Here is a 25487-nt window from a genome sequence, read left to right as displayed (position 1 = left end):
AAAGGACTTGAATGGGTCTCACCTGCTGCCACATTGCTCTGTAATCCCCAGGTTGGAGCAGGGAATGACTGCGTGGCACCAGGTTATTTGAATTTTACACCCGACTTTACCACATGGTTTCTGCATGATTGGTGGCCTCCTGAGAATGTGTCTCTGTGGCTAAAGAAAAAAAGGGTACTGCCAAAGAAAACATAAATATAATTATGTTCTGAGTTGGTATGAACAGCCTGAAAAAAACATGCAAAGCCTTCTACCCTTGCAAAGTTCTCTTATATACTTGGGGATTTTCCCTATTGTTATGTTCACAAGTCAACACAGCAATAAGTTCCAGATTTCTTTTCTCATTAATTCCAATAAAGAAATTAACTAAGGGGAACATTAAGTGTTTTCCCCTTTCCCTGAGAAAACAGTGCCATGATGCTAAACAGAGCTGTGGCAGCTGTGTTTGCTCTCTGTATCTTCCCTGCTGTGTGTTGCTCTGACCCAGGAGGCAGGCCAAGCTCCAGGTGGTTTCCCTCCAGGAAGGTCTGACGTTAACGACAGTAGGATCTTTTCTTATGTATTATGAAAAATACCAGGGGAATAACCAAAACTGCACTGAGACCATCTTCAAATTCCTCTACAGCCTCTTCCTCTGGGTTTCTGAAGTTATACAGGAACAGTTCAGCTGCTTTGGGCAAAGCTTAACAGTTTGATAAGCATCCTTGTTTGACCAGTTTATGACACTTTGAAGCATCCTGATCTTATTTTCAAAAACTTCATAGTTCATCAGAGTACTTTAGACTATCTAATGCCATGTGTTTAATTTTATAGCATTATTTTGTATAGATAACCTTTTTATATGTTTATCAGTTATAATTAGATGTTGACAGGCATTTGCTTTACCAACATGGTTAAACATATATATACCTTTTTTTTTCTCCAAATATAGAGTGTAATTGTGGAAACTGCAAATGTAGCTCATTGTGCTTCCTTAGAGAGAGAATTTCACAGCTGAGCATTTTTGCCTTGCTTAGTGAAGAAAGTGGTAGGTGTTGAAAATCTTTAGAGAAAATCCAGGTATGCAATCATTATTAAAGTGACCAGCAGTATCAATCTCTCTTTTAATTACTGTTATTCGACATAGTTTTCAAACTGCCTCTCAATGTCAAACCATTTTCTAGAGATATTGACAAATGGAAGTAATATTATTTAAGGTCATAGCTTCTGTCAGAATGAATTCCATATGTCATTAGATCAGGATTCATTTATGTCAAGGGAAGGGTCTGATCCTGGAAGACTTGTGTACCAAGTATAGCCTTATTTCAATGGGATTTTTTTCTTGGCTGAGTAACATGAAGACTGGAACTTAAAGAGTTAACAACACAAAATCTCAAAATGAGCACTATGATCAGTAGGGGCTAAATCATCTTTTCCTGGTTTCGGACCCAGTGTTTTAGTTCAGCCTATAGAAGCCATAGGTAATACTCAAAGTAAATCACATTAACAGGTTCCCCAAAAGCGGTCAAATTACACGATTACTTAAGAAAACCCCTGGGTACATGTGTGCGTATAATGCCCTGTATCAATGCAAAAAAGACAGCAAGCAAGACTAAGAAAGCTATACTTTTTATTTTGCCAATGAATCTGTTGCACTTTGCAATGTTTAAGTGGGCTTATACAACATAAACATTTGGGACATTTAACATATCAAGCTCAAATAAAAATGACACGCAGATCGTTCACTTCTGAAGCTGCCTTGTGTTCAGTTATTGGAACACTCCATCCCTGTGGTTTCCGAAATATTATAAGTATATATTCCAGATTAAACTTTCTATTTTCCTCAAGGTAGTGTTGCTTTTCAGTCCTCAATAGCTTGGTTTTTACCTGAAGAATCAGGTCCTATCAGCAAAATCAAAGGCGATTACACAGCTCAGTAGTCATTTAGGATTTCTGTGGCTCAATTAAGCATGTATAGCATGCCACAGCCACTGAGACTCTGTTTATTCAGTGCAAGTGCTCTGTAATTTATTTAAAATAATCCATCTTTAACAAATAAAGAGGCCATTGACGGGCCATTGCTGCAGGCATCCATTTAAATGCTGCCTTCTTGATGGTCTGTTTTGCTGGTTTAAGTTAAATACCTGACAAAAGTGATTCAGTTTTTGGGAAATAAGATTTGTATGCATAATGTTTATTTTCTTTTACACCAGTAATCGGTTAGAAATTCTTTTTAACAGATTGACCATTAAAAATTATTAATGCTATTCATTCTGATAGCAACAGGTTGTGACTAACAGATCTGTGTGCATGTGTGTTTACAACTGCTCAGGAATTGTGTCTTCATGATGCTTTACTAATCATGCCAGATCTACCACTAATTGTTGTAAATTAGATTAGGTAGCTGTGTCCAGTGCAAAACCTCTTTTCTTTCCCAGTGTGCAGCTTGCTTTTTTTTTTTTTCTTTTCCCTCTTGACTCTTTCAGAAACGAGTCATTCACCTAAGCAACACCAGCAAGCTGCCATAAAGACTTGCCATTACTAGTGAATCTTCTCTGAGCATCAAAAGATTGCAGTATAAGTTTCTGGTAAGTGCTGTTACTTGTTGCACTGGAACATGCCCAACTCAGAAGAAGCTTTTTCTCTGTAGCAAGAAACAGCCATTAAAAACCATCTTGGGAATAGAGCAAAGTATAGTGCTAAATTTCCAGTGGAAAGGCAATAGAGAAGGCTGTTGGTTAAAGAACTGCTTCTTAGGGTTAAGGATAAATAAAACTCTGGTAGCCACAATGGCACCTCCTGTCCAGCAGCCACACAGTATAGCTGTGTCTTGTCCTCTTTTCAGACTTAAAAAAGAAAAACAACCCACCAAGAACAACGCCAACCTTAGAAGAGGTGAAACTAAGATGTTTGTGTTATTGAATAATGTCTTTTTAATGGTAGCTAAACAGAATCATGGACAGCACTCAATATTTCTTTATGTAAGCATCTAAAGAGAATATGTCACAAGTTCACAGGAGAATTTTAAAGTCACAGCAGCACATGTGTTTCGTTGCAGTAAGTTTATTCTCACATTATTTATTCTTTTTGTTTTCCTACAGAAGCCTCATTATTAGTTCATTTGTACCTGCTTAGAGGAGAATAATTTTTCAAGGCATGCTGTTTGAAGAATAGCTAATTCTATTTCAAACACAAAGATTTATTCCAGGGCCCTGGAGACTGTAACACATTTTTAGTCACTTAGGTTGTCATGTTTTCACAGGGAGCTGTGTTGTACCTAAAGCTGAAGAATGCAGCTAATTTCATTCCACATTTCAGCTACACAGGACAATTTAGTTAATATCTGTTTGTCTGGAAATAAGACAAAGCAACAGAGATTCTGTCTAGTGTAAGACATTAATACACATAATAATTTGCCCTTATTTTTAATAGTTAATCACAGCCATGGGACTGGAGTAATGGAAGAGCAGTGAAAACTACTGTACAGTTTTGGAGGTGGTCTAAGTCACATCTGAAAATGCTTTCGTAAGGAGTTCTAATTTATATTTAGTTCAGAGTGTTGTCTTTTACATGGTAAATGCCTTTCAAAATGATTTGTTGGACTTTTAATATTCAGTCACTATCTTGTGTTTAACATGCAGTAGAGGAAGTGATCATATTTTAAGCCGTTAGATCAACCAGCACAGTGACACTACAAGCTAAAGAAGCACTAGGTCCTCAGTTATGACTCAAGATTGTACTCATGACTGCAACTGAGTTGTAGCTGTACAGATAAAACTGAGGCAGCAGAATCTTAAAGTCACTAGGGTTAGGCTGGCAGAGGAGACAATCACATTTGGCACTGGTGAGGCCGCATCTCAAATCTTGTGTTAAGTTTTGGCTCTCATGACAAGAAAGACATTGAGATACTGGAGTGTGTCCAAGGAGGGGCAATGAAGACGGTGAAGGGTCTGGAGCACAAGCTGAGGGAGCTGGAGTTGGTTAGCCTGGAAAAAAGGAGGCTAAGGGGGGATGTCATTGCTCTCTACCACTACCTGAGAGGACGTCGTATCCAGGTGGGATTCAGTCTCTTCTCCCAGATAACAAGTGATAGGATGAGAGGAAATGGCCTCAAGTTGTTCCAGGGGAGGTTTAGATTAGATATTAGGAAAAATTTATTCAAGGAAAGTGTTGTCAAGCACTGGAATAGGCTGCTCAGGGAAGTGGTTGAGTCACCACCCTTAGAGGTATTCAAAAGTTGTGAAGATGGGGCATTTAGGGACATGGTTTAGTGGTGGCCTTTGCAATGATGGGTTAACAATTGATCTCAATGATCTGAAAGGTATTTTCCATCCTAAACTATTCTATGATTCTATGAAATACCTGAGACTGGAATCTCCATCTCATCAGTAGACATAGAAGCTATGGAACAAGAAACACAGAGGTAAAGGGTAGCCTGAAATCCTGTTTTACTGTAACATGAAGGCTGCAAGTAGTTGTCTAGTCCTCTTCTTAGTGTCTCCTTTAAAACCAAATAAGGAAGCACATTTCTTTCTTTTGAAGTACAAATGAGTTTGTGCCCAGTGCTCTCCTCTGCCTTGAAGGGTACCGGCCCAAGTTTTCTATCCCACTCAGGAGTGTGTCCTGGTCAAGAAATATAGGAGGGTGGAATCTGAATCCTGATCAAGCTGAGGCAGGAAACAGACATGTGGGTCTTAAGCTTAGAGAATGTGTTAAGACAGACCTCCACACATTTTGGGAGCTTCCAGGTTACACAGAGGTGTAACTGGAATATTTAGATGCCTCCAGGATTAGAAGAAAGTAGAACCTGTTGAGATGTAATTTCAGATTTAGGTACTAAGCTCCTGTTTTGTGTAAGCTGCTCTTTGACATGAAAATTTACTGGCATGGAAGTGTTTCCTCCAGGGTTTAGCATAAGGAGAAACTGAGACACTAGATACTGAATTGATTGTCTAAGGTCATACGAGGCAATGGGGGAAAAATGGAAGGGAAAAAAAAAAAGACCTAACTCCATGCCTCAGATCCATCTTGTGGGATGATGTTGCTGTCCTGAATGAGATCTTTCTTAGAGTGATAAAATGCACCCTGAGAAAAGGTAAGAAAACTTCAGTAGCCCAGATTTCCATTTCAGAATGTTGCTTTTTGTTCACAGTGCTGCAAATATAAGACCTTGGTAAGAAACCAGGGGGAACAGGGAGCAAGCCTGCAGGGTTATGAAGGGAAGAGAAACAGAAACTATGCTGTATGAGGTATTGGAGGACTTCCAAGTATGTTTATTTGTTATTACTACTTTTGTGTTAAAGAGAACAGCCTTCCTGGCTTGGCTGGTTTTCCTTGGGTAGGGACTTTAGAAAATTTTAGTCCAAATCCATATTTGAGTGTATGTATGTGCATATGTGTGTAAGGTGCTCTCATGAGGTCCAGAGTGTACAGTTTTTTAATCTGCTACTGCCCACATTTACCTGTTCCACCCTCTGCTGTCAGTGCAACAAGCCTTTTATTTAGTCATCTGACATTCAACTTCCAAACTTACTAGTAATTTTAGAGAGAAATTCATTGGATAGACCATTTTTAAAAAATCAAAACACATGTAAAAATACAAAACTAAGTGATTAAAGGAGTTTTTCATATGAAAATATTTTTCATTACATCACCCAGGGTAAAAGTGCTGATTTTTAAAAATTTTGTTAACATTTCTTTTGGATTTATGATACTTAGAAAAAAAGCAAGAATAAATATTCCTGTGACACACTGAATTAATTTAATTTAACAGAAAATATTATTGAGAGACCTTTTTAAGAAATCTGTCCAAACTGTGGTTTGATAACTATTGTGTGTAGGCACATTAATTACTGAGATCTTTAAGAAAAATAATATATGATCCTGTACATAAAGTGATTGAATACCTCAGTTTTCTGGATCTTACTTGCTTATTGATTTGTGATAAATTAGTCCCATCACAGAACTTCAGAGTTTACAGGTAGCAAACCATAATTATATGACATTTAAATTGTTTTGCAGCAGGGCATGAACTAGAAGAACAGGTAGATTTTATGTTTTCAGTGACTTCTTATAAGGCAAGGTGAAGAAGGGGATCTGCTTTCACTAGTCATGTTTTGGAAGCAAGAAACAGTGGGAGAAATTTTTACCCATCCATACAGTCTTGATTTTGACTTTGAGCTTTAGTTTATTGCTTTGATGTTAATTTTATGTGGATTGTAATAAAAACATACTCTAACCATTATATTTAAAATAGTCTCCTAAAGTTATATTCATCTGTAAACAGACTACTAGTGCAATAGCTGTGTAGAGTTTATGTCCCTAGACTGAAAAAAAAAAAGTCAATTTTTAATGAAATGAACTCACAGTAACTCAGTACAAGTTTCACGGTCCAGTGTTTGGTGGTTTTTTTCATTTCTTTATTTTATTTTTTTTTAAATTTTGTTGTTGTTGCAATGAGAAGGGAATAAAAACTGTATAATTCTAGAAAAGTGATGCAAATGCAACCGAGAATGAAAACCAGGGGCTGCTTTGAACAAAGGGTTCTTCACATCTGTCCTAGGTGGGAGAGATTGGTGGAGGATGCAACTGACTTTGGGGTGAATTGAAAGCTCTTCTTTGGCCATGTTTTCTGGCATGAATGCCCTTTGCATCTAGGATCCTGGTCTTTCCAAGTACTAGTTGCTCCAGTCAGGCTTCCCATGTGGCAAGCAGTGGCACTGGGGTCTCTGTCAGGACAGGATCTTGCTGGTGTGAGTAAAGCACAGTGCTGAGCACCTGCTGCTGGTGAAGACAAACTCCTCCTCCTTCCAGCAGCCTTCCAGACAGCTTTGAGTGATATTGTGTAGCAAAGCAGCTGAGAACCACTAGGAATGCACCTCAGGAGCTTAGTTCAATAATGAAGTTCAATAATTCAAAAGACCTTGACTGAGTTGCTACAGTGATTTGGGAGTTCTGTTATGGGTTCTCCCTACAAAACATAGCAATGTAAGGAGTGTAGAAATCATCTTCCTACAATGATCTCTAAAGCACTTTTTTCCATAGCAGCCCACAAAGACCAGATTTAATAAGAGAAAATACATATGCTTTTTTTTTTTTTTTTTCCATTGCAGAAATCTGATGAGGATCCCTGAGATTTAGCCTTATGATTTAATTTGCTAGGGCTTCTACAGCATTGAAAACTGAGGCACCTGGAGTGCAATACCCAGATGGAGCCCTTCGGGTATGCAAGATGAAAGAAAACTGAGTGTGATAGGTAAGGTAAAGTACTTTCTATTGTCTTTACTTTTTCCCAGTGTTTGCAAACCAGTCATACTTTAAAAATATTGAGGCAAGGGCTGATGTATGAAGCAAATATCTCAGGGTTTAGTGGTTTGATTAGCCACATGTTTATTATGAAAACAAACCATATCACATACAAAGGGAGCCTGGAATAAATTACCTTAACTTTGTCAATAGTTTCAGTAGAGCATCTGTCCCACTGTGTATTTCAACATCTGTGGAATCATTTAAGTTCATAAATATGGAAGCTTAAGACAGTTTTGCAAAACTGTACATGTCTAATTACTGGTAATGGTATTATTTTTAATAGGAGAGTAAATTATGAGAAGTTCTTGGGTTTTTCAAATGTAAATTGTGAGGAAGGCAAGACATGCAGTGTCTTGCTCATCACAGCTAAATAAGAAATGGTAAAAGTAACACAACACCATGTTGAGAAAACAGCTAAGTAAAACTGATTTTAACCAAAACTGTCACCAATGAGTTGCTTAGGGCTTCTTGTAGAGGGTTGTTTTGGAAGGAAGGGCAATGTCTTTCTCTCTCTCAAAAACCTACTACCAGCCATCTGTTGATAATTATTGTCCAGCCTCTACTGAGGACTTGTGATATTTAATATTTCCTCACCACTTGAACAAATAAGTGATAATAACTGCAAGGTACTTGACCACAGGAGTAGAAAGGTGTATAGAATGAAAGAGTGAGTGTATAATTTGTTTTTTGAAAACAACTCAGTTTTCTGTTTGTGATAAAGATCAATCTGAGATCTTGGGCACTTGGAAAATGGGTGAGTTGCATAGTATATGCCGAAAAAAGAAAAGGTTTTTAAAATGATGAAAAGCTTAAAAATTGCCCATTCCTGTTTGTGTTTCTTATTATTTTAATTTAGGTTTTTCTTTTTCATAGCAAATGTTGGGCAATCTATCTATTTGTGTACTGAATATTTAAGACAGGTAAACTGAAGGCCTCTCAGGTTTTGCAAGTCTTTTGTCAGTGAGCAAAGATAATTACATCTAATTTAGAAATGGTCTTTGAACTCGTGCAAGAAGCTGTAATTGCTGTTCTTTCTTTTTATTTCTTCAATAATATTAATAATACATGGCAATAAACCACACTTTTATTTCAACTACCTGAAGTTTTACAAATAACTACTATCTAACCCTCATAAAATCTGTGACAGCATAGCTTCTAAGCTCATTTTAAAGATGCTTTGACAACAATATATTTGTGTTTAAGCTTCCACAGCCTGATGTTTCACTGCCTCTGGAATGACATCCCCTGTTAATGATATTGCTCAGCATTTTTCAAGACCAAACCCAAGACTTTCCAAGGCTGTTTCTGGACCCACAAGTTCAGAACTCTCCTAGACTCAGCACTTTGAAAAGCTGTTCCCTACCAAAACACCACACACAGAGCACACTGAGCAGATAGCAAGAAGCAGTGCTCATTGCATTTGAATATGTGGCTTTGGACGATTTGACTAAAATCTCAGCACACTTATCCTTTAAAATATAGGTTTTATAAATATTTTTTTTAATTGGTTTTGCTTTTCTTCAGAGGATTCAGTAATACAAACCTGAGTGCTCTCACCTCAGGGCTGCTGAAGTTTGTAGTAAGTTTTGGTTGCAACTACCTCCATCTCTAAAGTGGTTTCCTGACCAATTGCTCTGGAGCCTTTCCCTGCTCACCCTCATGTCCACTACCTGTGCACAGGCTGATCTCCCTGGCCCCATGTACAAATGACAGAGCAAACAAAAATTCCAGGAATGCCGATTTTTAATTCTTAGTTGATTATGCATTCCATATAGTTGCCAGGTGCTAAATCCCTTCTCTCCAATAAACCCTTAAAATTTATGGGTGTTTCATTATCAAATTGAAAATGAAACCACTGAACAGGAAATAGTATAATTCTTAAAGGTTCATGCAAAATCAATTATAATGCCCCTCCATAATGAAAAATGAACCACGGGTCCATGATAGAGAGTGAATTTCTTAACAGATACAAAAAGCACAGCACTTACTTTAAAGAAATTTATTAGCTAACGTGATGCCTGAAAGTTGTTTGCATCACTTAACAGTCACTTTCCATTTATAATTTTATTTCTTACTGTTTCAGAAAGATGAACAAACATCAAAGAGCCAACAGAACCCTAGATTTACCTGCTGGTTATAGATTGTGGATTTTTTTCTGTACCTGTTTTCCTTGATTGTTCTGGACAAGCAAAAATGAAAGATTCCTGGAACATTAAGAAAACCATCACAATAAAATAAATACAAATAAGATAGGGAGCTGGTTAGAACACAAGAGACTGGTTTCAGTCCATGCTACCTTTTCTTTTTGCTGTTGGAATGTAACAATTATTAACTGCTACTACTCTGCTGTACTTCATTACGTAAATATTTGTGTAAATTCACACTGTGAATATATGAAGTGCTTTGATGGGCAAGGAGGAGAGTTTCCCCTTGTGCTGGTTTCTTCTTTATATGAAGGAACAGCACTGTACACACTGACTGAACTTTTACACTCATGCTGTTCAGTATCAGCTTGAGTTCTCAGTTCTCCTTTTTTCCTCCCTCATAACTGGTTTACTTATCAAAACCAACTCTGTTGCTGTACAGTAATTCCTAAATAAGTGTTACAAGCCAGCACTATGAAATTTCAACTATTTCTTTTTTAAAAAGCTGCTGGTCTGGAGGCCTTTTTATGCCCCACCTCCTTTATAAGATTAATTATGCAAAATGTCAAGGAGCTGTACATATTCCCAACTGTGACATCACTAAGCTCTCAAAGAAGCGAGTGTTTGTACCTGGGCAATTTTTAATAATCTACTATTCTCTGTTTATAGCAATGAGTGTTATTTTTTCCTGATATCACTTTTGCAAAAGTGCTAGTGGCAATATGCATGCAGAAATCCACGGAGAATTTAGTATTAAATTATAGTTGTACATATACTGAATCTGTCCCCCACCTCAACAATAACGTTGGTGTATCTTGGGTATCAATACAATAAGCAAAGCCTTTCCTCTGTTGCATAAACATTGTTGTAGCCATGGCAGTTAAAGATGTTAAAGACTCATGGCATATTGAAAGAGAAAATATTGGCATAATAAAAGACGTCGTCTTTTCCTGCAAGCTTTGCTCCTTTATTATATACTTTGACAGAGACAAGATCACTTTCGTTAGATGGCTTTTATGTGTTCTTGATTCCAGTTCCCCTTGTAACATAAAAAAAAGAAAGAAAAAGAAAACTGGGCTATGAGCCCGGAATATGGGTTTCCCTCACTGAAAAAAAAAAAAAAAAAAAAGTGCAATGTAGACCTACATTGTCTTCATAGTGTTATCTTTCACTCATCATCGACCCAGATGAGCTAGTAATTATAAAAAAGCCAATATATTTTCTTTCAGTAGTTCATAGTTTTTATAATTATGTTCACTCATTGGAGTAGTTCAGGAGGCACGTTAGCCATGTTGCATTAGGCATCTCTCAGAATTATAGCCTCATTATTGTACAGGGAAAGAAATTTAGAATAAATTGGTATGTTAATTTCGATTTTAAAACAAAGAAGATGGGAACGAAGGATCTTTGTTTTGAAAGGTTTGTAAAAGTCCATACACTGCAAAACACTGTGATGTGACGTGAACTGTTGCAGTTGATGTATAGGTTTTTTATGGGGTCTTTCATGATTGCTAAGACATGAGTCAAATCTAGTGGTTACATAGCAGACTATTGGGATTGTCAGTGTATTTTAAAAATCTGTTATGACTTTCTTACAAAATTGAACATACAGAAGTGGGGACTAACAAATACTCCAGTCAGATCTAGAGAGATGGAAAAATATTTTCTCAACAGAGTTAATACTTTTGATTAAAAAAAAATGTTTTGATACAAACTAGACATACAGGATACCCTGCTGTACATCTCTGATGGTCCACGTCTTTGTGCTGCAGAGTAGCCAGCATTGCCAGATTTGGTGGTGACTATGCACCTAGAATCCCATACTTAAATGGAATGACATAGCTATACCTGGATTTAGAGATCTCATGAGTATTAGGGGTTCAGCTCATAGAATTCAGTCCTCAAGTTCAAGCTCATTTTACTCCTAAGAAAATGAATACCTTTTCTTTCCCCTTCAATTTGAATATTTGTTTCAATTGAAAGAGGCACTCTTTCAAACTGTATTGTTTTTGAAGGCACTCATAGCACTACCTATTCACTTTCATGGACTTCTAATTATAATCTTATTTTCAGTTTACAGGTGAAAACTCAGACTGTTTGTGAAACCTAGAGTACTTCCATTTCTTGGTGAATGAATTCTGTCCTGTTCTGTCATGACTTAGAGGAACTGACTTCTTCACTCCAGGGAAAGGGAAGTCGAATAGGGTGACCCACAGGAGGTCAGTGACGTCTCCAAGGGTCCCTGATGTGGTCGAGCAGGGAATAATAGGAAAGTGGGACATGCTGTGGGAGAAATATTATACAGGTTAGATATTACTATAGTTCCTATGGCCAGATGTGGAAATACAAGCCCTGTGATAGGTCTCATGTCATCCAGTGTGTTTATGTGTGGGTTTGTCCCTGGCCAGCAGTCAAGCACCTGCACAACCATTCACTTACTTCCTCCTCCTAACAGGACAAGAGGGAGAATAGGTAGAGAGAAAGAGAGAAAACTTGTGAGTTGAGATAAAGACAGGTTTATAAGTAAAAGTAAGAGAAAAGAGCCCCACAAGTGACACAAAGGCAATCATCACCACCTCCATAAACAGACCAGTGCCCAAACGGTCTCTAAACGATGGCTACTGTGGAAGACAAAATTCTCCACCTTCTTCTGCTATCCCAGTTACATTGATGAGCATGACATTATACACTCTGGACTACCCCATTTGTTCAATTAGACTCAGTATATCTGACTGTGTCCACTGTCATTCTCTTGTGCTCCTGCAGCCCTGTTGCTGGGTAAGGTATGCAGAGAGTGGGAAAAAGAGAAAGCCTTAATGCTGTGCCAGTGCTACTCAGCAACAGGCAAAACTGTTTTAGGCCCTCAAAACAGCACCATGCAGGCTGCCATGAAAAAATTAACTACATCCCAGCCAGAGCCAGTACATGCCATACCTGGAATTCACACACCAACTGAGGCAGGTGTGAGGATTGCCGAGTTCTGAGTGGCTCATGAGTAACCAGGAAATGCTGAAGACACACGGAAGATAGATTATGGTATTCAAAATCCATTTTAGCAAAACAAAAATCTCCTTTGAGGATACTGGTATACTACATTTTGAGCTAGGATTGAAAAGTGAGTAGCTAACAAGACAGATTAAATACAGTTTTGAAAATTTGAGCTTTCTGTCTGTACCATCCAAATGTGTACTCAATCAACTCAGGTTCTCTGAAATAAGAGTATTCAAGTAAATATGTAGACAGAAATACAATATTTATATAATCAGTTTGATTCTGCCTTTCCTAATTTCAGCATTCAATTTTGCAGCCTTTTAAATATTATTTCAAGACAATATTTGTCTGTGTAATATTTATTCTTACAAGGACATCAGGTAGCTTGATGTAAATTATATTTCTTGGGTAATAACCTTGGGTAAAATTAGTGGTTTTAGGATGGAAATTTTTTCCATAGCAGAAGACAGACATACATTTACATATCAAGAGATGTGGGGGAGCCCAGCTGGCTCTGGGTTCTCTGTAAGCTAAAATACCGAAGATGGAACTTGTACACTTGGCAGAGAGTCAGCCACGGACAGTAAGGACTGTAACACAGAATGGGTTTCCTGGTAGGAGTGCTGACCTGTGGTGTTCAGACATGTGTATCTATGTCCAATCATGAGTTGTTATGTTAGTAGTAAACCAATAACGCATGTACATGTGTCATCCAGAACTGTATAAAGGTAGATGCACTGTTGTAATAAAGAGCTGGTATCCTGAAACCATGTCGTGTACCACCCCAACCCACGACAAAGAGAAATCTGATTAAATACTGTAACTGTGGAGTTTTAAGAGAAATATTATTGCTTCTCAATATCCTGCTAGAAAGTCAACTAATGTTCTTTTCAGCAGGAAAATTATTTCTGAATAACTTGGCATTTTACTCCTCTTGTGCATTTGTTTATTCCTCTGTCTTATTATTTGGAAAACGGAATGTGTCAGCTTCTAATACAACTGATAATCTTTTTCAGACTTTTTGAGGATCATTATCTGGCTAAATCGAATTATAAGCAAATGTTTGTAGGATGGCATACTAGTCTCTAAAACTTCCAGGCAAGAGGGGCCATTTTAACATGCATCCTAAGTTTCACATTTCTGGTTTCACATTTTAGTTAGAAGGAAAGGTTTACAAACCTAAACGACTTAAGAATAAATCGAGTATGGAGTGTAATCAAACAGCAAGGCAGCCTCTGAGGTATCTATCAACAGAAACAGCCGACTATTGCCACTACATTCATTTGAGGAGCCAACCCACAAGTCTAGGTGTTACTGCTGGAAAAAATATAATGCTGCTTCACATCAGGATCCTAGAGCTGCCAAGCATATCTCCAGAGTAACTTTAACAGTGATTACACTTGATGAAGTATAGAGGTACAGAGGTAGAGGAAGTATAATCATGTGCCAGCAGTACCAGGAGGATAAGGCCAATATTGAAGTTAAATGCATTTTATGTGAATTCTTATTCTGCCACTAAAGAGCAGTTTTTCATAGGATGAGCTTTGCCTACAAAAGCCTCAGGTGTTTCCGCTTAGTGCTGGTCTCTTTTTGTAAATATATAGACTTTTAATTACAACGACTGGGCTACCTCACAAGGAAATGTCTGAAAACACTGAAGTCAGTAAATCCCATAATCATGAATTGCCTCTGTGATACCATGCTAGCCGCTGAAATTCCCAAATGAGAAGGGTTATTTTAACATGCATAAGTAGTTTCACATTTTTGTTGGAAAGAGAAGTCAGGCTCATGACAAAGTAGGAACTTAGCAGAGAACGGGGGAGGAGTGTTACAGGCTGCAGTCCTAGAGATTGTGGTATTGTAACAGTCAATATTGACTGAAGAAATGTACTTTATTTCTGTATTTTATTTAAGTTATCTAGTGCTTGAAGTGAACACCCAGTTCACTGCAATAGCAGCCAGCAAACAGATGTCTAGCCCCAAAGAGTCTACAAAGCAGTTCCATATGTTCCCACTCTTCAGAACTCACATTTAAAGAACAAGCTGGAGCTTGTTAAAGAATTTCTGTCCAATTTTACCTTTCTATCACAATATATGAAATCCACACCTGTGCAGGCAGTGTAACCCAAACCAAACATCTTATTGAGGTCTATTTTGATGCTAAAGTAGCCTTCCTGCTGCTGTTTTGTGGAGAAACGCCTCTCTACCTATACACTGCATTCTCAGTGTAGGAGCTTTTGCCAAAGTGCTTCTTTTTAACCTCTTTTGAGCTGGCATTGAAAGACTCCATGGTAGGAATGTAGGACTGAATTTGGAGAAAAAAAAATTATTCCCCTGAAAAGAAGGTGAGGGGGAAGCCTTCTGAGAAATGAAGCAGTGCTATTTTTAAGGCTGGCTATGTAAATGAACCCCTCTAAATTTGAGTAAGGGACAGTACCTTGCAAGTAAAATTTGTCAGATTGTCCTCCAACAAAAATGATGGCTCAATGGTCACAACTAAACATTACAGTGAAGAATTAAGCTTTCTTCATATCTCAGTTTCAATGTGGATGAAGATATGCTTTCCCGTTAAAAAAAACAAAAAAACCCAACCAAATCAAACAAAAAAAAAAAACAAACAAAAAAACCCACCCCAAAATAATAATAAAAAAATAAAAAATAAAAAAACAAAAAACCCAAAACAAAACAACACAACAATAAAAAACCAACCCAGCAAAACATAACCTCTATTTTGTGATAGGAATGATCTTTTTCTTCTGTGTTGGAACAAACCTGAGAGCAATGGTGATGTTGAATCATGACTAAGTTTATTGTAATGCCAGTAGCCTGTGACAGTTTTTCTGGAGGAAGGGTGTAAAAATAAATCTGTAAAAATCCCAGTTTTGAAAAAAAATCACTTTGTGTATGAGAAGGACAAAAGTTGCATCATTCACAATCGAGAATTCTATATGGAATTAGAAGAGGAATATGAGATTCCTCTCCCTACTAGAGATTGAAAAACAGCCTTTCAAAGTGTCAGAGAGAAATTCTCTGCTGCAACTGGAATTTTACTGGGAATGCATATCCTCCATTTTAGGACTTCACACAGAGGAACAGATTTGAATAAATCTGGAATGTCTTAAAGAATTTTAGAGAATTTACTTAATTGAAGAATAATGCAGAAAAGAGCTCTTAGACCCTGCATCACCTTGCTGTCCTCCTTGGATCCTGTAGTCAAAAAAAAAAAAAAAAGAAAAAAAAGAGTTTTCATAAACTACTTTAAAAGGAGAGTAAAGAGATTTTCAGGCTTTGAGTAGTTTGGAAACTTCAGAGTTAAACAACAGTATCGGGCCCTGTGTACGTAACTATTTGGTCTTCTAGCATTTTCCCAGAACACAAGACTGTTCACCTGCAGTGAAATGTTGTTATGGAAGTAATGTTTATCTCTTCCCAGATAAAGTTTTCCTTGATCTTTCAACCTTGTCCTACATTTTCCTAGTCTAAGTTCACTGGTGAAACTGCAGCATCTATATAGCAAGATATGTGTTTAAAGGCATTAAACTCACAGGGCAGGTTGCAGTCTTGTCCATTGGAGAACTTGTTTTGCACGTAAAGAGACACACATGCAGTCAAGTTTTAATGAGGGCAATAAATGGATACCATCTAATCTCAGCCAGAGTAAATATCTTCCACGCTACTGAAACATCTGCTGATTGCGGAAGAATATGATGCCATAGCCACTATTTTCCCAGGACAGTTTTTATGGGTTGCACAATTCTACCATCTGCTTCTTTTTCCCAATATACTGTGTTTGCATCCCATTGATGGAAATGTATGCATTAGGAAGCCAATAGGAAACACAAGAAATCCAGAATTCAGGATTCTGCTGTGCATATCTGCCTAGCTCCTAATGAAGTTGAGATGATAGATTACAAGTGTACAAGAATAGAATAGCAGTCATCATTTCTTTTGATCATTATTCTAGCAAAGTATTGTTTATTGTAATGGAAAGTAGCTAAATACTACCCGAATTTGCTTCTGTAGAAGTAACTTCAGTGTAAAGATAGGGCATTGTAGACACAGTATGCCCTGATAGCAGGTGTCATTTATCCCTGGATGAATTGGTTATGCATGTCTAAATAGCCTCTTATAACCCTTATCCTGTACTTTTGTTAAGGCTGAGAAAACTGTTGTTTTGGTGTGATAGATTCATCAGCAAAGGAAACGGTTTCTCTGAAATTCAGGTTTATGGTACAGTGCTTTGGCAGTAAATATGGAAGTTAGAAGCAAATCTTCCTTGGCTCAAATACACATGTCATGTTATTGATACACAACAGAAATGTATCTCCAAGTAGACACGACAGAAGCCAAGGCCTTAGCCAGCATTCATAGTAACAGAGACATGATGTAATCTCAGACAAGGTCATCAGTGTAAAAATGCTTTCTCTAATTATTTTTAAGATCTTTCTGTAGCTGCTGATTGTAGAAGGAAGCTGCTTCTCAAAATGCTGCACAGCTGAGTGGGGTTTCTGATAAGCTGTTTGAGTCTTGCCGTTTTTCTCTCTGTTTGAGCCTCTGTTCAGGAAAATATTTTATACCCCCAAAAAATATTCCTGAAGGAACCAAAAGTTATTTGATTTCCCCAGTTTTTATATTTAGTTATTGGATCTACAGAGCACAAAGAATCTGTCTTCTAATACAGATTCTTATACCCATTAGGTATAGCCATGCATACTAGTATACATCCATGAAAATTTGCCAGTAATCTACTTACCTAATGTGTTAGACATTAATTTTCACTAATACAGTATTTAAAGTGCCTCTGCACACAATATTTCCGGTGTTTGTTCCATTGTTTCATAAGACTATCATTTGCACTTAAATGTCAGAAAAAGTAACTATGAAATGTGATTGACACCAGCTGACATGAGCAACTGAGATGCTTCAAGTGATCTCAGATTTTTTCTTTACTTATTTCTTTGCGTTGCAGAGAGCTACAGAAGTTCCTGATTAGGTTTTTGGCATATATATTGTATAATCAAGGAATAGCCTAAAGAGCTGTTTTTGAGGATAAGCAGTAAAGGTTTTTCTCAGCTTTCTTCTTGCAGCTTTGATATATTTAGTCTTTTATGTCCTCACAGACTGATATAAGAGGAGAACAACAAAGAAAATATATACTTTCTTCCAATCTGTCTTCTTGAGAAACAAACAAGTCTATTATGAGCTGCCACTGGGGTGGGCAGCTGGGAGATAGAAGCGAGAGTGAGTGGAGGAACACTTTGAGTGAGCAAATCTGAAATTGTAAGTAAGCAAGAAGTGCTGTTGTGCTTAGGGAGAGTTTGGAAGAGAAAACAGAGGATTTGAATGCAGCTTTGGTGATCACTCACCATTTCCTTAGCAAGAGGCAGAGTCAGTATGAGTAAACTTTAAAAATAGGATCATACCCCAGTGTTGGATCTTCAGGTGGAAGATATCAGTGGACTGGTCTCTGATGGAAACAGGCATACGAAGGACTTTTCCTTTGAGAGCACAGTTAACAAACAGCACATGCATAGCAGACAGCTTGAGGAGGGTCCTATTTGGGAACCTTGGATGTGAGAAAGAAACATGCACAGCTAGAACCATTAAGACTCTCTTCTGTGGCAGTCGAGTTAGGAAGGAGAAAACTCAAAGTGACTGGCAGCCAAAGAGGAGAAAGGGGTTAAGAGGTGAGAGGAAAGCAGAGTCTTTGGGGAGCAATTGATTTCCCTGCATTCATTTTGTTTATGTTTTTCAATCAGTGGGGAATGGCCATAAGTCCACCTGCAGTTTTGGTCAACTCTGCATGATTTTCAGCCTGCATACCACAGAGGTGAGCATTTCTAATTTTCAGCAACAGAACAGAGGGAAATTCCATGTAGCCCACACAGTATCTGAAAATGCACACAGTGGGAAATGGGACAAAGCCTTTTGGATGCAGTTCACTTATAAATGTCTTATATATGCTTTGGCAGAGTGCTTACCTTCTCCAGTGGGGGGAGAGCCGAGAGGCTGAGGGTCATAAAGGTGAACACCGGAGGCTTTCTTAAAAATTTAATTTTTACCCCTTTACAGCTTCCTTTATGACACGTGCAAAAGTCTCATATATTTGAAGAGATTCTAAATCCAAAACATAAATTAAACTATCCAAGAAACAGTGATGTTTAAACACTAAGGTGTCCTGTTAGGCTATCTGCCCTCACAGTGAAAACGTATTCCTCTATATTTTTCATTGTTATCACCAATTTTTAGGCCTCCATTCCTTTATTTACCTAACCCCTAAAATACAAGTATGGAAGTCTGATCTTGTTATCTGTAATATATGGGTCAAGTTACTTTGTTTATCATTTTCCATATGACCCTAGTTCTTTCTATCATGTAGGCAATATTTTTAAAACATATGGAAGAAGTGTATTAATTGTAAGAGTATAGAATTTCAGATGATGTACATTTTGAATGGGAAGTCAAATCTTTTGAGACTCCTTATACCTGACTGTTGCAGAACAGAGTGAAATCTGAAGTGAAATGATAGTGAAAATGATCCACTATCTCTATTTCCTCCTGATACCAAGGCATCAGACAGTTATTGCATCTGGCCCTAGATGAACTCTCCATGTTCCCAGTTTTGCATCTTGACTCTCCACAGAATCATCTTTTTACTATTCCTGGCATATTCCATTAGCATCCTTTCTTTTTTAATTAATGAACTCTCTCAGAAGCACATCTCAGTGATGATCTTACCAATTACAGTTAATTCTGGGAATGCAAATGCTTCTAGAGTAGAGTAAAAGAAAGTAGAATAACAAAACCTCTCTGAACTGAGTGCCTCAAATGTGTTTGGTACAAAGTGCCTTTGAGGTAGCTTATCAGACAGGACTATTTATTTATCATTTATTTAATTTATCATTTATTTATTTAAAGTTATACACTACACAAAGGAGCCTATCAGGCTCCAAAGTCATTTTTAAAGGAAGTAGGACATAGCTGTTATCATTTGCTTTCTCTGTGTATGTCTTCATTCTCTTTTCCCCAGTTTTCTTCATGAGAATGAACATTAGTTACAGAATTAATGGCACTACCATTGTACATTATTTGTCTTGGCAATACCTTAATTTTGTAAAGTATTTCATTAAATCAAAATGTAAAGTAAATTTTCTTGTGGAAAACAAACACAGGTGAGGTCAAGAAAGGCAAAATCTTTAACTAACCGTAGACATTTAGGTTAATTTCATGAAATAACAAAAACTGGGCTAATATTCTAAACCATTTATATTTCCAAGGAAAGTTATTTGCTCACTGTAAAAGAAGAGTGTAAATGATAATATTAATTTGCTCTCTAAACAAAGTAGTTGCCTGTAACTGTGTGTTAAACCAACACTGGTTTTGTTCTAATCATGGCTAGGCTTCACGAACGAAGATTTGAGAAGGGCTCTACCCACACTTGCTACAAGCGCGCTGATGGCTAAAAAGGCCAATGTGAGATAGACAAGTCCGGTTGCAGAAGGCACAGCAGAAAGACTCCCCAGGTGATACAGATGAGACGCGATTCTTTCTGCATTGTCTTTTCTCCTCGAGAGTGATCCTGCGTGTGTTCTCAAAAGCAGCAGCAGCGTTATAGATGGTGTGTCTCCAGGCCTCCCGATTGGAGGCCAGGGTAGACCAGTGGTGGTGATCAATATGGCCAAGGATGAGGGATTGTTTCAGGGAGTCCTTGTATCTCCTCTTCGGGGCTCCTCTCTTGCTGCAGCCAGTGGCAAGTTCCCCATAGAGCACGATCTTAGGGAGGCGGTAGTCCTGCATCCTGGAGACGTGCCCTGCCCAGCGCAGCTGTGTTCTCAGCAGCATGGCCTCAATGCTCGTGACTGCTGCCTGTTCAAGGACAGACGTGTTGGTCACATAGTCAGTCCAGTGGATGTTTAGAATTGAACGGAGGCAGCACTGATGGAAGCGTTCTGAGAGACACAAGTGGTGTCAGTAAATGACCCATGATTCGGACCCATATAGAAGAGTAGACAGTACAACAGCTCTGTACACACTGATCTTAGTACTTTTCTTCAGGTGTTTGTTTTGCCACACTCTTTTATGGAGTTTACCGAAAGCTCTGTATGCCTTAGCTAACCTGTTCTTTATTTCTACATCAATCTTACGGTCTGAGGAGGTGATGCTTCCCAGGTAATTAAACTGCTGGACTGATTTGAGTTCTGTTTCACCAATGGTGATATGGGGATGATGGGAGACTTCCTGAGGTGCAGGCTGATATAAAACTTCTGTCTTCTTCAAGTTGACTTCCAGTCCAAAGAGCTCAGCAGCCTCTGCAAAGCAGGATGTTAAACGCTGCAGAGCTACCTACTTCTGTGTGGGTGACGAGGGCAGCATCATCAGCGTAAAGCAGCTCATGGATAAAATAATTTAAGGTCTTAGTGTGGGCCTTCAGTCGCCTTAGGTTGAATAGGCTCCCATTGGTACGACATCGAATGTAGACACCGTTTTCATCATCGAGGTCTGCTGTGGCCCTTTGGAGCATCATGCTGAAGAAGATTGTGAATAAAGTTGGTGCAAGAACGCAGCCTTGCTTCACACCATTGGCTATTGGAAAGGGCTCAGAAAGTGCATCGCCATATCTGACTTGACTGCATTGGTCCTCATGAAGCGAGATGATCATTTTAAGGAACTTGGGAGGACATCCTAAACGTTCCAAAATCTGCCACAGACCTTTTCTGCTCACAGTATCGAGAGCCTTGGTGAGATCAACAAAGGTAACATAGAGTCCTTTGTTCTGTTCCCGACACTGCTGAATACTCTTAAAATTATATATATATATATATGTATATGTGCCTTTATTTCAAGAGTATCTTCCTGACTAAAATCTGATACCAGGCCCAATAAACATCAAGAGGAGCTACAGTCTTCACAGTGGTGGAAAGCTTCGGAGAGGCCCCACCCAGATCTGAGGACACTGTTGAAGGCAGCAAAGGTGCATGGGTGAGGGGACTGTTCTCAGCATGAAAACTGGTTCACCTGAACATGCCACTTCAGAAACCTGTTAGGGAGTGTCAAAGGAAACACTTGAGAGAAATGGTTCAGCAAATCACAAAGGTAGTTAGTATGCAAATGCAGGTGAGAACAAAGTTGAGGACACTGAAGTCGAATACAAAATAATTGTAAAAACTTCCTGAATTACTCAAACATATCTGCTTACACTCAGACCTTGAAAATAAGTTTGTCTGAATGACAAGGCCATCCAGTGAGACCAATTTATATAACATAATGGTTATTTTTGAAAGGATACTTGAATGCTTTTATCAGATATAAATGCATCACTTCTACCCAATTCCCTCCCCACTATTAGGATATCATGATTGAATTATTATAACTCTTAATACAGAAAAATACTTATATTGTCAAGGCTTCTAAGACTTTTTTGTTCATCAGTAGGTAGCAGTTGCTGCTTAGGTCTACAGTAGGTTTTATTGTGCTGTTTAACTGACCGTTCCATGGTGGTCTATGCTTTCCAGTGACAAATGACTGAGTGTAATTTAGGTGCTATATCATTAAGACAAGGAGAGGCATTTATGTTTTCCTCTTTGCAATGTAACTGTGAATGTGCATTCACTTTGGGGGAATTGTTTGCTTATTATGACAAATAGTGCATTTTCAAATATTTCAAGATTTTTTTTTTTTTTTAAAGAGTCCCTCCTCTACGTATATACTGAAGGTATTGCTGTGACACAGCATGAGAACTTATGGTATAGTTATCTGAAAAAACTTATCCACTCCCTATAACATGTTTAGATTGTTTTTTTTGACTCTATAAAATTTTAGCAAGCACTAAACATAGAACTTCATTCATCATCATGCAAGCAAAGGCTGCCAAAGGAAGCCTACTCTTCCTGAGCTAAAAGTGGCAACACTCCAGGATTGGCAGAAATCAAATGAATCATTTCCTTCTTTTAGTTTTAGATAAATAATCAAAAAAGATTGTCTAGATTCTGATCCAAAAGTAATTTTTCATAGCAAGGAATAAGAGTACAGATACAAAGTCTTTAAGTGGGGAATGTTCTTCCATTAATTACTTGACTGGAAAGGCCCTAAGGAACTTATAGTCAGATCAAAATATTAGCATCCAATTTAAAACAAAATGTTAAATAATAATACTGAATTTTAAGTAGAGTAACCTGAATTGCATTGAAGTAGAGAAGTTTGAGGATTTAATTTTCTCTTGATGCACTGAATGAGCTTGGTCCAACAGGCTCCTTGTGGATCTGCCTGCTTTCTGGGAGAGTGAGAGGGGAGAGCAGGGGCAGCAACTGCCACAGTAGAGAGTGGGTGGTGGTGATTGCCATGAGAAGTTGTTACCTGTGAACTCTCTTTTGCTCTTTTTGTTCTTCCTCTTCTAGTATCCATCATGAAAAGTGTGTCTGGACTGCTGACAGGGTTATGCCAGGCTACATTTGGGTACGTGCAGTAAGGGAAGACCTAATTAAAGGTGTTGGAGGAGAGAGTAAGGGGGTAAAGGATCGCTGGAACCACAAAGACCACAGGGAAATTAACAGAGAGAAATGGTCAGACCAGGGCATGAAATCAGAGGTTAAAGGAAGAGACTAATGGATAGAGGGTGAGAGTTGAGAAGTGTTGAGTTAAAGGAGCTACTAGAACTGTGCTAGGAAGAAGGGCAGGGTCAGTGATATAAAGAATGGGACAAGGTAGGGAGAGGCCAGGACCCACTCTCTGTAAGAATCCCTGTGAGCCTCATGCCTCACAGAGGCTCAAAACTCACAGATAAAGTATCTGTCTTACTCATTTGTCTTACCTGTCTGACCTAAAGGATGACAACCTCTGGGAGCCTGAGTGAAAGTATCTAAGAGGAGTGCAGGCAAATGAGAGATCTTGACTGATTCAAGACCAAAGAGCAAGTAGTTCAGTAAATATCTCCTAGGGGGAAAAATAAGAAGAGACCAAAGAACAATTACTGAGTCTGGCCCATGGTTTCATGCCTAATTAACTGTCAGCTTCAGTGTTTATAAGGTGATAAAAAAATGGTTAAATCAAATTTGAAGTCCTAAGTAAACTTACATGATCTACAGTATTAATTATGTAAACAGTAGAAATGACACCTTTGTTTTTTCCAGGGGGTAATAGCAGGACACCACAACCAGCACTGAGTGCATATGAGATCCAACCATCATCACATTTACTTCTTGAGTTTTATGGGTGTTTCTCACAGCTCTGTGAGCTGGACCATAGCTGTCCCATGGGAAATGCTGAGAGTTACTTTGTCAGATAGTTACTTTGCACGGCAGCTTCCCACTTTTGCAACAAAACTCCTCAGTATTTTTTTAACAGCAGCCGATGATGGAGTCCAGTTCTGCAACCAGCCCAATGTAAGGCTCCTCTAGTGGAGCCCTGGTGCACACACAATGGTAAAGCCAGTTTGAATCATGTAATTTGTGATAGTGTAGTCCTACAGTCCATGTTGGACTGTAGGACTACAGTGACAGTAAAATCAGTACAGTGACAGTACAGTGACAGTAAAATCAGTACAGTGACAGTACAGTGACAGTAAAATCACCGTACAGCTGGCATCTTCAAACACTTACCCAGCTCTGAAAATAAGACTGATCACATCTGGGCAGCCTCCCACTCCCTTATGGGAATGTCTTGGGACTTGAAAAGTGAGCCTTCTCAGACATAGGAAGGCACTGACTCCAGTTATCTAACTCTCAAGATCGCTTCTGAATCATGAAACGTTTCTCTGTAGTGAGTGGTTCAGAAGAAGAGTAGTAATTTATATATGTAATATAAAAATTATATATTGTAGATTTGTGGCTATATCTAGTCAAGAATTTCTGTTTAGGACAGAAATCTATAAACTTGTCTTTCCTGGATTAATGACCCAAACCCCCAACATTCTTGCACAAATCACAAGATTACAAGTCTGAAAAAAACATTTTTCTGAGATTTTGTTTGGATCTGAATAGGGCATTTTTCACTCAATCTAGAATCCAAATCACAAGGGTATTCTTGGCATAAGGCTTGCAGTTGAAACCACTTAGAAATATGCGTGAATATTGACTTGATATGTGGTTTTGGATCATTTCAAAGAGTAAAAGGTGTGATTTGCTGTCATTTCTGGGATACAGACTGCTATTAAGTCTATTCATATCATCAAGAAAAAGAAGCATAAAGTGATATCTTTATAATTTATAAAATATCAGTATGCATTTTGAATTCAGCGCCAATTCATGGGTGCCATGATGTTCAGACTATAACCACACAGCTAACCATTGATAACATTTCCAAACTGGGTGATTTTTATGACTAGTCATGCAACAGCTAGTATTTTTAGTGCTTGAGCTGCTAAAATCAAGTATTACATAACAATGTAATTTCATTCAAAAAAAATGAGACAATGCATTAATTTTTGGTTGAGTATCTGCTTTCATGGTTGCAGACAGAAGCTTAAAAATGTGACCATACTGTAGACTAAGAATAACAAAACAAAAGCCACTTTCTTCTTAAATATGAAGTGCCAGCCAGTCTCAAAACTTTTGGTGTCTGACTCATGATTTTTGAATGCTTGGGATTGGCAGTATTGTACTAATATGTTTTGTATCAAAATTCAACTTCAGAAAATCATAACTTTTTCCGTCTAGAAATTTGTAGGTCAAGAGGCTATAAGGCATGGAAGGGGGGGGAAAAAATGAGGGTTCCCTCTCAAAACAAGGCCTTTCGATACTGTTTCTTCCAAAGGAACTACAACCTGAAGGTGGACCCAGACTTCTGATCCTGTCTCATGGGGCAAAGCTTGCCTGACAGAGGGGTTGTGCAGAGGGTTTCTGTGTTGCCTTCACATTATGACACTGCAGCCAACTCCATGGGGAAGTGCCAGTTCAGAATGCCCTGAAACTACCTTCCCTCTGTGCCCAGCCCAGGGCTGTGGGTGAATACCACATTTCTGCTCACAGTAATGAAACCCAGTGTCTTCCAAAATAAATATTGTTTCTTGGTTACTAATATAAATAAATGTATTGCACATTACATTTTTGGAGAAGAATGTGCAAGACCAAC

The sequence above is a fragment of the Myiozetetes cayanensis genome, unplaced genomic scaffold (assembly GCF_022539395.1).
Source record: "Myiozetetes cayanensis isolate MyiCay16 unplaced genomic scaffold, myiCay2020 scf7, whole genome shotgun sequence".
Taxonomy (NCBI): domain Eukaryota; kingdom Metazoa; phylum Chordata; class Aves; order Passeriformes; family Tyrannidae; genus Myiozetetes; species Myiozetetes cayanensis.
The sequence above is the reverse complement of the archived record's forward strand: the minus strand, read 5'-3'. Positions refer to the sequence as shown.